This window comes from Corylus avellana, chromosome 1 (genome assembly GCF_965113065.1).
Source record: "Corylus avellana chromosome 1, dhCorAvel1.hap1.2, whole genome shotgun sequence".
NCBI classification, from domain to species: domain Eukaryota; kingdom Viridiplantae; phylum Streptophyta; class Magnoliopsida; order Fagales; family Betulaceae; genus Corylus; species Corylus avellana.
Genome location: NC_142490.1, coordinates 20,136,877 through 20,149,919, shown reverse-complemented (window position 1 = coordinate 20,149,919; position 13,043 = coordinate 20,136,877).

The following is a 13,043-nucleotide window of genomic DNA, read 5'->3' as shown; positions in this document are numbered from 1 at the left end:
ATGTTAAATTTATTAGTCCTATTAATAAAGAGTAAATTTCATGTGTGATGCAACCTTGGCCTATAGGTAGGTTAAAATTTACTATTAAATTAGCATTGGTTAATTTAAATAAATTAGATGTTAATGAAGTCGTAATTGTCATAATAATTTTGGGAGAGCCACATCATCCTAATTTTATAATGATAATTGCATCAAGATTATATATATGAACTTCATAAAGAAAATTAACATCGTGTTGTAATTAATTCATAAATTTAATTTGCCAATCCCCACAGGGACGTTTTTATTTTTATGACTTAATTAGAATAAGATAGTTAATTTAACATTGAAATAAAATTTCTCTTAGGCCCACAGGTATGGAAAATTTTATTTATTAATGCTAAATTTATTAGTCTTATTAATAAAGAGTAAATTTCATACGTAATGCATTTTTGCCCACAGGTAGGTTGAAATTTACTATTAAATTAACATTGGTTAATTTAAATAAAGTTATTTCATAGCATTAAAGTATATTATTTTTTCTTGGTTATTGGATGTATTCCTACTGCTTTAATTATTAGTATTTTATGTTCCAATAATTCCTAGTGGCAATTTTTCATGATTTAAAAGAAAATGTGCTTTTCACTTTGGGGTATTTGGAGACTGAATTGGCGTTTCGTATGGATGAAATCAAGTACGCCACATGAGATTATTAAGCATGAACGATTGTAGTGATTTAAATCGCTTAAGTATCAATGTTCATGAAATCTCATATCAAGAAAAGCATTAGGGATTTATTCCTTAATGTTTTAGGGCCAAAGAAAGGTCATTGAGGAACATTTAGTGAGTTCCAATAAGGCTTTGGCCTCAACCCTAATAGAAAAGCTTTAAAGTAAAACTTTTTACAGTTTCAAAATGTGTCTGAGCACATTATGGAAATGAAGGACATAACGGCTCGATCATTATAAAGTCCCTAAAGGTTGAGATTTTTTGAGTCATTATGGTAAATTTTATTTTAAATTCTCTCATCTAAATATGGTATTTTTCAAATATCTTATAGCACACATAAGGATAACTGATCAATAAAGAAACTTCTAATCATGTGTGTTCAAGAAGATGAGAGATTAAGACATGAGAATCTAGAAGTTACTCATGTTATAGAAAAGACCTTGATAGGCAATCATGTCCAATAATGGATGAATGAGAACAAGGTGCCAATAAAGTGTTATGGCAATTAAGATACTTGTTTCTCTTACACTAAGGAAAATTATGGGCATATAAAGAATGATTGCATAAAGTATCATAAATGACTTGAAATAAAGGTAATCTCATATATCTACTGTGTCATGAATCTCTTTTATTGACTCTCCTAAATACTTGTGGATTGAATTTAGTTTAGTGGTCCACGTTGTCAACATAATGTAGGGTTGTCTAAATAATATTTGTTTACAAGTGGAGATTGTTGGGATCTATAGATTAATTTTAAAAATTCAGTTATGTCATTTTGACCTTAATAATGTTTATATATATATATATATATATATATATATATATATATATATATATATATATATATTCCACAATTCTTTTAGAAATTTAATTTCTATTTTAGTTTGTTAAAATCAAGTTTGAACATTATTAAAATTTTTGAGTGGAATATTAATTGATCTAGATCCCAATTTTTTGGAAAATTAATCCCTGCATATAAATGTTGACATAAAGTAGAGTCTTATGAATGAGAAAATCCTCTATGTTATGGCATTGGAGATTGGAATATATCTCTATAAAGAATAAAATGTCGATAAATGACAGAGTTTTTTACGACTCTTTGAAATTTATCATCTTTGGTATTTATGTGGATTGCATTAAGGAAAAGCAGACCAACTATACCACTAAAGGTGCTAACAAAAGGATTTTTGAAATTTTCTTGAGATCATGTACAAGTGTAACATTTTCCATACTTCTTGCCTAAATGGTTAGATATATCCTATCTATTTCGGTAATAACCATATAAGGTTTATGTATCTCTATTTTCTAAATCATAGGGTTTGGGCATTAAATGCTTCAAGTACCTATAAGGTAGAAGTAGAGAAACAAAACAAAAGGAAGTCAAGATCGTAGGATTTGATAGAGGTAGATAGTATTATGGTAGGTACATGAAAAGGGGACATGAAAGGTAATACTAATATTCTACTCTCCTAATGGAGTGAAGCCTTGAAAGCCGTTGTGTGTACATTTTAACTGGGTTCCATTTAGGGTTGTCCATAAGGCACCTAAATTAAGGAATGAAAGGAACTAAGTTTAAATTGTTTACACATATGGGTTTGTCTTGCTATAGTGAGGAATATTATAGGTTATACTGTAAACTCAAAGGGGTTTAGGCTTTACTGTTCTTCATTTAGTCCTAGAATTGTTGAGTCTAGATATTCAAAATTTTTAGAGGACGCTGAACTTAGTGGGAGTACTAATCCTCAAGGGATTAAATTAGAGAAAGCACAAGAGTTTACTGAAGCCCCTTCACATGAAGGGTGTTGATTGTGCTTAAGGAAAATCAAATTGATTATCTTGAAACACAATCGGTTTCAAAACAGTCAACTCATAAGGAATAAGTTCAGAATGAACCTACTCAAACTTTGTCAAAAGTAAATGAAGTAGGATTAAGAAGATTCTCTAGAATAAGGTGACCAACAATCCCTAGTGATTATGTTGTATACTTTCAGGACTCTGATTTTTATGTCGAACCTAAGGACGATCCAAAAATTGTTTTCACATCATTTTGGGTGGAGATAACTTCACATTATGTTTCAATGTCATGAAGGAAGAGATAAAATCCTTGGCTAAAATTCAAGTCTGCAATCTTGTTGACTTACCAAAGGGAGTTGTAGCCATAGGCTGCAAATGGGTTTACAAAACCTAAAAGAATGCTTCCGGGTAATGTTGAACGATATAAAGCTAGACTTGTAGCCAATGATCTTACTCAAAAGGAAGGCAATGATTATCATGGTATAAGTAGCTCATTTTGGTTTAGAGCTATATCAAAAGGATATGAAAAACAATTTTCCTGAATGAGGATCTTAAGGAGGAGGTGTACATAAGACAACTTAAAGGTTTTATTGATAACAGTCAGAAAGCTTGCAAATTAAGGATATGAAAAATAATTTTCCTGAATGAGGATCTTAAGGAGGAGGTGTACATAAGACAACTTAAAGGTTTTATTGATAACAGTCAGAAAGCTTGCAAATTAAGGATATCTATTTATGGACTAAGATAGGCCTCTCACTAGTGGTATATAATTTTTTACAAGGTTATTGCCTCACATGGTTTTATTGAGAACCTTTTTAATCATTGTATATACCTTAAGGTCAGTGGGAGTAAAGTTACATTTCTTTTAGTTCTATATATAGATAATATTTTGCTTGCAAGCACTAATTTAGGTTTGCTACATAAAGTTCCTCTCACTAAAGTTTTGAGAGAGATTCAGAATGAAAAACTATGAATCTTCAGTACCACCTATTATTAAAGGGGATGATAATGTCCCAAAATGTATTGGAACAAAGGCAGATGAAATATATTCCATATGTATGCATAGGTCTAAATTAAACCTGACATTGAAATAGCAGTTGGACTATTGGGTCAATATAGTATTATGGAATATGCAAGAAACCAAGAACTACAGTTTAACTTAAAGATACACATACCATTAGGTGGTGTTTATTCAAGTTTGATTTTTGCTAAATGTGTAGATAGTAGAGAATCAACTTCAGTATTGAAGATACAGTAAGCAAATTACAGTTGCTACATCTACCATGAAAGCAAAAGGCATTACATGAATTAATTATACAGGCATTATGGTAGATACATTTTTGTTAAAAGTCTCAAGATTTTCGATTTTATAGTTAGACCCATAAAGATCCATTTTTGTTAAAAGTCTCAAGATTGTCGATTTTATAGTTAGACCTATAAAGATCTTTTGAGTTAATTTTACTGCAGTTATCTTTTCTAAGAATAAACTGAGTAGAAGCAGAAATATGTATATTGGCATAAAGTATTACTATGAAAGAGAACATTAAGTGACAATAAATGTCTATTGAGCATATAAGTATTGAATTAATGATTACGGATTTCGTGACTAAAGGTTTACCGGTAAAGAAAGTATAAAGTCATGTGGAATATATGAGATTCATTAATTCATTTGTGCTTAGTTTCTCTTTAATTGGTCTATAAACATAAAGATAATGTTATAAAGATTTTTGTGCGCATATATATTATTTTTATCCGTGGGGATAAAATTAAAGTTGGACCCGAATGACTTACAGGAAGTTCATTCATAAAGTACATTATCCATAAAGTACTCATTTAGGGAGGTATTGCACATCGTGATACATGGAAGGGGCGACTTACCATATAAAAGTTTTACCGCCATGATTCTTGTGTAATATTCCTTGAGTGAGTGGAAGGATTCCATGAATAGTTGGAATAAATAAAGTATTGACCATATCATAGAACTGAACACCATAAGGAATTTATGTATCATAAGGGCCAAGTGGGAGAATGTAAGAAATTCCATTTAAAGTATGTCCCAAGTTCCTTATGTCACATATATTATTGTAATTATAAAATATATATAATTACGGTGTTCAATAATTTATTCCAATTGTGTGAAATCAAATATTTTGAATTAAATTGCTGATTTAATTCTTGTGGAACAAGTATTTGATTTCATTACTGATTTGATTTTGTGGAATCAATTAGCTGTATTGATTATTTATTTGATTTTTTATTCCTTGATGGGAGGAATAATTAAGGTAACAACTCTTATTGAGGGTCCCTGACCTACCTATAAATAACGCATGTGTATTCCATCAATTAACACTCACTGGTAGGCATAGGTCAGAAGAACCTCTCAATTATTGTTTAGTTTTAGTTTGGTTGCTGTGAAGTTGTTTTCAAGCTGCTTGAACAAAGCAATGGTTGGAGGTACATATATATTAAATTATTTCTGCTGCTAATTTTATTGTTAGCATTTAATATATTTGTTAATTCTTACATGGCTACCTAGAAAAACCAAGGGGATGGTCTCACCACCCACTAGCCCCTCCTCGACGGACTCCAGGGGTAGTGAAGACCACCTCCATAGCTCGCAGGTGGTCGTAGCCACCTCCGATACTCATCGAGAGTGGCCTTCTCTACTCCCAATGGCACTAAGGGTGGTCACACCACTCTTGAATCTCCTCAAAGGTTTAAGACAAGGGGCTCTAGTGCTCTAAGTGGTCTACCAGCTTGAGGTGGAGAGGGCACAGCACAAGAAAGAGATAGATGCCTTGTTGGCTGAGAACAATGCGCGGGTAGCTCAGCAAGTGGCGAAGCAGATGGCTGAGAATAATGCGTCGGTAGCTCAACAGGAGGTTGAACGTCAGGCAATGTTTAACGCCCATTTACGCCAGCTCGAGGAAATGATGCGGTTTCACACCGCACCAGATAGAGCTTCCCCACCCTTTGCGATGGTGCGATCGTCGGTCGACAGTGGATCAGGTAATGACATTTTTTAATGGTCAATTTAGGTTTAGAACTGTCCTTATATATATATATATATGTGTGTGTGTGTGTGTGTGTGTGTGTGTGTGTGAACTTCTAAATTTAGAGTTTGGATATGTTATAGTTATTCTCATTAATTAATGATGTTGTAAATCCTGTTGAATTTGGTTTATATATCATGGTTGGTTTGGTGGTGGATGTGGGTTAGAGCTTTGTATTTGAAGTGTTTATTGGTATTATGAAATGGACCACTATGTTCCTTGTAGAATATTGAGAATCTAGTGTATGTGATTGTGTGAGAGTATGAAACGATCAAGTCTACACTAGATGAATATCATAATTTTAAGTAGTTAATATAACATGATATGAATATATATATAAACTCCTATGTGTTAAATCTCCTCAACAAATTAAAATATTATTGGAAGATTATCAAAATGCTACATGCATTATATTTATATTTCAAATTGTTGGCTTTAATTTGGTCTGGTATGAAATAGTGTTGGTTGAGATAATTATTTAAAGTTATTCATGGGCGTATAAATGGATATAACTGTATCGCACAAAGCAATACATGCATATCAATATCATTAAAAATAGTTGTTCAGAAATTGAATTTTGTAACTCTAAATATAAATGGATATAAATGCACTCAATTCTAGAGAGGGAGCTTTTCCTTTTTCTTTATCATCTCTTCCATTGAACCCCCAACATTAATAACCTATATGGAAGCTCTATAATTGCAATGGAAAATATAAAAAGCTCCCATGTCTCACATAATTGCCATGGCAAAAACGAAGCTCATATTCTCATATTTATAAATTTAACAAAAGTCTTGATTGCTCTATGACCATGCATATATATATATATATATATATATATATATATATATATATATATATATATTGACTTAATTTTTTTTCTTTTTTATATGAATTTTCTGTTAACTTCAACGTTTTACCTATTTTTGTTATATCACTTACTGTTGGGTGAATGTTCGGGCATTTTTCTTTCACTTTACATGGTGACGTTGCTCAATGATTGTATTATCATTTGCAGCTAGTGAATTTCATTTGTTTGGTGATTGTTTTATCGGTGAATATTGTTTGGTGATTGTTTGTTTTATCATTTGCAAGTAATGGACATAGTGGAGAGGATGCTATCGATGTCAATGATCAACATTGAATGTCTGGTTGGCTATTCACACTTATATATAAGTTACTTTGTTGATGTAATTGTATTTCTGATAGTTTTATTGATGATAACATAGATAGTTAAATTGGTGTATATTATGTTATTTGTGGTTGGCCGTTTGCACTTGGTATATATGTCATTTTTTGTGTCTTGAAGTTAGTTTTGGTGGATAGTTTGTGATTGATGTTAATGGATATGACTTATGTTATTTGATGGAAAAATTGTAGGATATAACTTGTGATTAATGGAAAAATTGTATGTTATTTGCATGGATCGATAGATAAATTGTATATCAAGTTAATTGTAATCCAAAATTCGGGCACAGTCCTGAAAAAATTCAAAAAATATATAGGGGGAAGGGAAAAAAAATTTAAAAAATAACCAATTTTTCTTATGTGTCTTTTTATGACACGTCAGAAATTCCTGACGTGTCAGAGACCATGACATGTCAGGATGTCCTGACGTGTCAATAAAGACATGTCAGAAATTGTTCTGACGTATCTCTACTAATGCGTCAGAATATTTTCTGACGTGTTATTTTTGACACGTCAGAAAATATTCTGATGTATCATTTTGGCACATCAAAAAATTTTCTGACGTGTCTAGATTTAACACATCAGAATATCAGGATATGTAAGTCAGCAAAAAATTGGTTTTTTGTAGTGCAAGCGAGCTGGCAATCCCTTGAAGTTGGGAGGTCACCAAAAACTTTTTTTAATAAATTATTATTATTTTATTTTATTAATAAATCTTGGATAGTTTATTTTATTTTTATAAATGAAAAAGTACACATATTCCGCTAGCTCCAACTACTGGCCAATTCATTGTCAATGTCTTCACTAAACTACCAAAAATGTCATTCTCTCCTCCGAAGCCAGCAAAAAAATAAAAATGACCATAAAAATTTTTCAATAAGACAAAAAAAAATGTCATTAAAAAAAAAAAAACTAAAACTAAAAAAATATTAAGAATTTAAACAAAAAGAGTATTTTTTTTTTCCTAATTAAAAAAAAAAATGATTTTTTTTCCTTTTTTTATAAGTTTTTTTTTTTTCTCTGTTTTTAGTTTTTTATATAATTTTATTGAGGGTTTTTTTTTTTATTATTATTATTATGGGGGACATTGACCTTTTTGGGTAGTTTGGGGGGTTGGGTAGCTTGGGGGGCTGGGGGACATTGACACAATGGAATAGTAGTTTGAGTAGGGCACGTGTATTTTTCTCTTTTATAAATTTTAGATATTTTTGGAATTTCAACTCAATTCTAATGAAAAACTATTTGTTGTCGCCAAATTAAAAATTGAGAGCCCCTATTGTCTAGTCCAAGTATAAACTAGCTTCTTTGCAGTATTCAATAGTAGATCAACACGTACGTCATCTCGGAACGAGAAAAAGCACTAAGATATATATATATATATATATATTCTACTCTTCGATCACCAGGGATCTACGCATAAACCCAACCCATCAAGACTAAAAAATACACAAGGACTCAGACAGCAGAGACATTAAATTTTAAAAAAAAATTATGGACTTCTGGTGATGTACGTGGACAACATGGAAAAGGGCAAGAAAGGCAAAATTGAACAACGAAACAAAGCACCGCCATAGCTGAAGATGACTATGTTTGGCATGTTTCGGAGTATAGGTAAGGTGAAAGGGAAACTGCGAGCAGATTTTCCACGCAATGGTTGGCGGCAAAGGAGATGCGTCAAAATTCTATTAGTTGCTGCAAACGAGTGAATTTACACTAAGAACCTATTTGGGGATTGCATTTGAGAAATAGAACTTTTAGTCCAAAAAAAAAAGAAAAAAGATTTTTGGAAAAAAATGTGTTTTGGTCATTTTTAGGCCTTTAGGATTCTTAAAAGCACTTTTAATTTTTTTACCAAATGAGTACTGTTTTCTTCGGACATATTTTTTTTAGTGTTAAAAGCACTTTTAAGCCTCTAAAAAACAATCACAAACAAGTCTTAAATCTTAATTGAAATTATTCCCTTAAAGAATATGAATGGTCATTCAATTCCAACTCCTTATATTCCCAATAATAGTCTTTTTCTTTTTTGAAAAATATGGAACTTCCATGAATGAAATTTTATCAGCATAAAACTCTTACAACATAGAGCATACAGCTCTAAAAAATCATAGCCAAAAGCTATGAAGGTTATAAAGTCATAAAAATGACTTCTAGATTCCACTAACCCATATACAATTACATTTAAGAAACATATCTGCTTCATGCATACTAGATCTAGGACATGGATAGCCCAAATATAAAACAAAAATAAAAAACAATTAGAAACTAAAAATTCGGCCGTGAGAGTTAAGCCTCCACACCGATTTACTCCATCCCCAACCCAAAGGCCAAGACTAACAAAATAAAACACAAAAACCCCACAAGCAGCAGAGGAGGAGTACGGCATCGTAGATATCCCTTTGGAAGACATGCCTTGGCCAAAGAAAACGATTAAATCTAAGGTTGAAGAGACTAGATCTGGATCTAGATCTACAAACTAGATCTAAAACAACCTACTAGAAACGGAGACTGGTGACGCCTAGAGAGAAGACACCGAACACTGCTACCGTAACTCTTGAAGTTCTTCTTAGCGTTGTTTAGAAAAAAAGAAATAGAAGGATTCTAAAGAGAAGGTTGAGCCTCTCTCTCTCTACAATAATAGTCATTTCTATTCCTAAATGAATTACAATTCCATATGCTAAACATACCATAAATTATAACATATCGTAATCGAATTCTCTCTAGTTTTTCTTCTTCTCCCTTTTGATTCAATTATCAACTAGTTGTAGTTCAATCGGCTGGGACCACGCCTAATGAAGCGGAGGTTACTAGTTCGAATCCCCCCTCCCCCCTCTTGTGCGGACATGTCACAAAAAAAAAAAAAATTATCAACTAGTTGTTACTCGTTAGAGAAACAAAGGTCACATGTGAATTATAGGAGGAGTACCCATCAACAACTATTTTAATGGTCAAATATAGAAGTTAAATAGTCCATTTTCTAGATATGGATCGATAAAGATCAAGTTCAAGATAATTATATATATTAGATTTTGTGTTGAAAAAATATATATAAATGTTGAATAACAAAACTTTTATATTACAAAACCTTAGAGAAATTGGACTTGCCTTCCCTTAATCATCATTTTTTTCTATCCGCATGGTTTGACAAAAATTTCAAGATTTAAGGCGATCTTCGAGAGTCACATTAATTAATGCTTGAGAGTGTCTACATCAATCACTAATTGTGGTTAAATTTCAATTAGAGTAACATGCTCTTAAACCTTTCATTAATTATAGCTTTAGCTTTTAGCAAGAATATTCTATATTCTTTCTTAACAAAAAAATAGCTATTCAAGTGGGCGGCAGCGATAATCCATATATGCAGTGTGTAATGACATTTAATTTTAAAGTTAAAATAAATCTTCAGCATACCATGATTTTTTTTTTTTTATATGAATAATAATTTTATTGGGAAAATTTTAGAAAATTCTACTGAACTTTCACTTGTTTTGACACTACCGCCCAAAGTTTAAAAAATCTCAATTAAGGGTATTGAACTTTTAATTTCTTATAATTACCCCTTTCCGTTAGGATTTTTTATTTTTTTAAAATGCCCAAAATACCCCTTCTTTTTTATTAAAAAATAAAAATTGCAAAGATGTTGCAAATATTTTTTTTATAAAAAATAAAATAAAATAAAATAAAAACTCCTGAATCTTCACATGCAATTTCTTTTTTTTTTTTTTAAAAAAAAAAAGGGTATTTTAGGACTTTCAACAAGATTTAACAGAAAATTTTAATGAAATTGAATAATTGAAAGTTCAATATCCTTAATTGAGAGTTTTTAAACTTCAAATGGATACTTTTAAAACGTGTGGAAGTTTATGGGAGTTTTGTAAAGTTTTTCCTAATTTATTTTTAAAAAAAATGTAAGAATCACATACTTTAAATGCAGGTGTCAATTTAAAAGTTTAAACTGAAAAAATATAAAAAATAAAAAAACTCTCCAATCTACCTCGAGACAAAACTATGTGCAAAATCCAAATGATGATGATGTGCATGAGAAAGCCCTTTCCTCCCTCTTCTTTTTCTTTTCTCTCAAAAATATCAAGCCTCTTTATTTACATTACTAAACAACTTTCTTCAATATTTTCCCACAAAAATTTCAAAACGTCTTCATCTATATATCACATCAACCATTTTTTATTATTATCTAAACAAAACAAAACAAAAATAAGAAGAAAAAAAAATTCTCAACACATCACATGAAAATGGATAGGCCAAGCTAATGCGATAACGATAAATTAAAGCTCTCCTTCAAATCGGGTCATCAGAAGAAATTTCTTCTTCTAACCTAATTTCTTGAGGTGCCACATGTGACACGTCAAGAAAATCATCATATAATGAAACATTGCATAATTTTTATTATTAATTAATAACCATATATATTTTGTTACCTAATATTAATTATTTCCAAATAAATTAAAGAATACAAATTAAGTACATATATCTAATAACCATATATAGTGAAAGAATTGCATAATTTTTATTATTAATTAACAGCCATATATATTTTGTTGCTTAATATAATTAATAACCATAAATTAAAGAATAAGCACATATAATAACCATATATAGTGAAAGCATTAATGCATATAAGAGACAAGAGCATTAACTAGTTTTATAAAATTTGAAGGGTTTTGAATATATCTCTTAATATATGACGACATATACCAATTACATATATATCAATTAAATTTTGTTACTTAATATAGGTACAAATAATTAATATTATTAATTAATTAATTTTTGACGTGTGAAATAATGGCACGTCAATAATTATTGACGTGTCAAAATAATACGTCACTATTTATTGACGTGTTTAAATGGCACATCAATTATTATTGACGTAGCGCATTTAATTGACGTGCAAAAATGCGCTACGTCAATAAAGTTTTTATTGACGTGGCAAAAAAATGTGTTACTGTTTGTCATGTAAAAAACACACCCTATTTTTTGTAGCAATTTGTGAGACAACGATCAACACCTTGAACTTGTACGATCGAGCCAGTACTCTCATATTAACTTTGCCATAACCATCTGTTTGGTGGACCTCAGCCCTATTGGAATATGCCAACATAAATAATGATTTCATTTTTTTGAACAATTCCATGGAATAAGCCCCCCGGCATTAGCATGTCACAATCACAAACGTCAGTTGCCTCCTAAATAGTAATTAAACTGATTAATTAATCAAATAATTGTCAATAAATGCGTCAACTTTATAAAAGAAAAGGAATTGGATAATTATGCACGTTTTTTAGAAGCTTTAATTAGAAATTGTAGGTACGTACGTAGGTGAAAACATCCATTACGCAACCTGGATAATTTCGGCTAATTTAGGTCATGACTTGACTAGCAACTATATATATTATAATTATAAGTTGAAAATTTATGTCTTCCTAGTGTGCTGGAGAGGTTTTTCAGCAACATGAATCAACAAAAGGAATTTTTGTTAAGTTTTTGCTCACGGGGTTGATATATATATATATATATATATATATATATATATAACTATATTTTTATTCCACAATAACGGACCCATTGAATTGAACCATTGTCAATATATATATATATATAACAACAATAAAAATGTAGTCCTCAAGAGGTAGCTCAATCGGTTAGGACCATGCCTAATGAAGTGGAGGTCACTAGTTCAAATTCCCCTCCCCCTCTTGTGCGGACATGTAAAAAAAAAAAACAATAAAAATGTGATTTTTATGATTACTCTAACTTAATAAATATATTAAGTTAATGATGAAAGGCCACCCACTCGTTTTTTTTTAATTAATGATGCACATAACTCAGGCCTTCTTTACAAACAAGTGCTAAATTAGGAAGTATAGCACTAAATGTACCTTAAATTAATGGCATTTCCCCTTTAAATTAAAGCTTGCTTTACATCTTGTCATGAATTTGTAAAATATGTAGATAAATCAAATCAATTATATATTCATTATTCCATCAAGGCCTATAAGTACTGTCCTGTTGTGATTTATTTATTTTCCTTTTGTTTAATCAATCGAATGAAACAATCAGTGATTGCGGGCATGATTTTCCTTCATTTTTTGTGATTTATTTATTTTCTCTTAGGGGACGTCAGATCGAATAGACGATTTGAATGAATAATTATTTCATACTTTTATTTCTAGTAATATCGAACACAACATATTTTTCCTTGATCTCAGTTGACTTCCGTTTCCTTGACCAGATCCCCCTCCCCCCTCTCTCTCAAAATGTTAACAAATATTTTAAGGGTTT